The following is a 2,448-nucleotide window of genomic DNA, read 5'->3' as shown; positions in this document are numbered from 1 at the left end:
TATCCCCTGTGTGCCTTGTCGACTCAGTTAATAACTTTTTAACGAATAACGAGCGACGGCTAAAATCACCTGAAGGTTACTTGGGGTCATGCCCTTGACAACATATATAAAGGGCAAGATCATTGGAGCAGCCTCCCTTCATCGGTATATTTACCTAACAGCGTGGTTGCGAGAAAATTAGTTTCACTTCTTCTATTTTTTCTGACTTCTGCGGCGTAATCCTCGCGCGGTGTATATACCGGGTTTACTCTATCAGTGTACCAAGCATAATAAATAATTATACTATGATAGTCATTGACAAAACGACTCCATTAAGAGCGACCCTGTAGATGTGCGATAAGAATTTGAACTGAAAGAGAATGAATCACCAAATACTTCTGACAACTGCCTTATCATACTTAACTTAACCATATTTAACTGGTGTTCACAATGCCAGAAAGAATTATAAGATTTGAAAAAATAAAATTATTAACGTTTAACTGACATCTACATTTCGCTCGTCTTTGGCCTCTTATCCTGACTATGTTGTTTATAATACAAACTGGTAATTCATTTAGTTATTCATTTAAACGCTGGCCTGTAATGCATTAGAGGAATAGTTATTTAAATTTACGCGATCTGAGAACGTGTTAGATAGTTCTTATTGCGAGAAATGTTATCACATGCCTCGGTAGTCTAAAGGTAGGATGCCCGTCCGGCAAACGTTGAGATCCGGGTTTGATTCCTGGCTGAGAACATGAGGTGATATTTTTTTGCAATAAATTCTTTACAGATTCGGAGGAGTAGATTCTATAGATGCAATTTAGCTTTTATTTATATTCGCAACGAAGAGAGAAAGGGGGATGATTTTAAAAAATGCAAGTAAGCATCAGTACTCATTAAATTATTTAACAGCGTGATGATACAGTTCTGTTTCAATCAAATGCTACGTTGAATCCGATAGTAACGGCTCGCAGTTCATTGAAGCTAGAGTATGTAAATCACATAGTTATATTCAAATATTAACTATGTGATTAACTGACACCTATATTTCGCTCGTCTTTGGCCTTTTATCCTGACTATGTTATTAACGTTTAATTTTTTTCATAAATGTAACGTTTTATTTTTTTCCCTTCCCTATAGTTAAGATCAATAATTATACATTACTTGTATGATAATGGTTTCCTAATTGTTATTCATAAATTAATGTTATTCATTTGATGTTTAATTAGTTTTTGTATTATACTCAAATACATTTAAATTATCCACATTTCTTCTATTTAGATATAGCATTTATTGTAGTTGCATGGTAAAAGATTACTTCCTTTTAAAATATTAAAAACGAATAAAAGATTTGAAATATGGATTATGTAACGGGAGGAATTTTTGGTAGGGCCCAATTGCTCCTACAAAAGTAGAGAATGTAGAATATAAAACTCGGTTATTCGGTGACTTTTAACAGGTAATATATAGCGCGTCAACTTCAAGGATATTTTTTATAATGTGCAGTCGTGCTCTTCGTGTGTTCCTGCTTGACGAAATTAACTTCAAGGACAAGACATGTTTTTTCACATTTTTTATAATATACCTTCCCTGCTTTTCGATTGATTCTACTTGGCGAAGTCTCAGTTCATCGTTGAGCGTTCTGCAGTAAACATGGCTCACCCTTATCCCGTGTTCCACAACACGAACGTGCCATTTGACGATGACGACGAGTGGGACGTCGTCGGGTTCAACGTGACGCTGACCATATCGGAGGAGACACCAGATCCGGAGATTTATAAAAATGAGGTCCTCAATAAAAAGAGTGGCATTCACTTGGACACAGTTTAAATGGACACGTTGCAAATGGACACGTCTTAAATAGACAGCCTGTTAAATACGGTGCACATGCCCACCGTTCACTTGGACACCGCGCAAATGCCCACCGTTCACTTGGACACCTCGCAAACGTCCACTGTTCACTTGGACACCGTGAAAATGCTAATTGTGCACTTGGACACCGCGAAAACGTCCACTGTGCACTTGGATACCGCGTAAACGCCCACCGTTCACTTGGACACCGCGCAAATGCCCACTGTTCACTTGGACATCGCGAAAACGCTCACTGTGCATTTGGACACCGCGCAAATGCCCACTGTTCACTTGGACACCGCGAAAACGTTCACTGTGCATTTGGACACCGTGTAAATGCCCACCGTTTACTTGGACACCATGCAATAGCTCACTGCTCATTTGGACACGAAGATATGTCTTCTTAGAGTAATCGTTTCAGAAAACGTATTATTTGTTTAAATATATAAAAAGAATAGAAAAAATAAAGAAAATACCGAAAAGTTTAGATAGACCCCTACGCAAGGTAGAAAGTATAAACATCTATACTTAAATTAAATATCTATTAAATCTTTGCCTTACTAAATAGATGAGTCTACAATATACTAAAAATAATAGATACCGAAAAGATTAGAC

Source organism: Wasmannia auropunctata, unplaced genomic scaffold, assembly GCF_000956235.1.
Source record: "Wasmannia auropunctata unplaced genomic scaffold, wasmannia.A_1.0 LD336116.1, whole genome shotgun sequence".
NCBI classification, from domain to species: domain Eukaryota; kingdom Metazoa; phylum Arthropoda; class Insecta; order Hymenoptera; family Formicidae; genus Wasmannia; species Wasmannia auropunctata.
Note: the sequence above shows the minus strand (reverse complement) of the source record.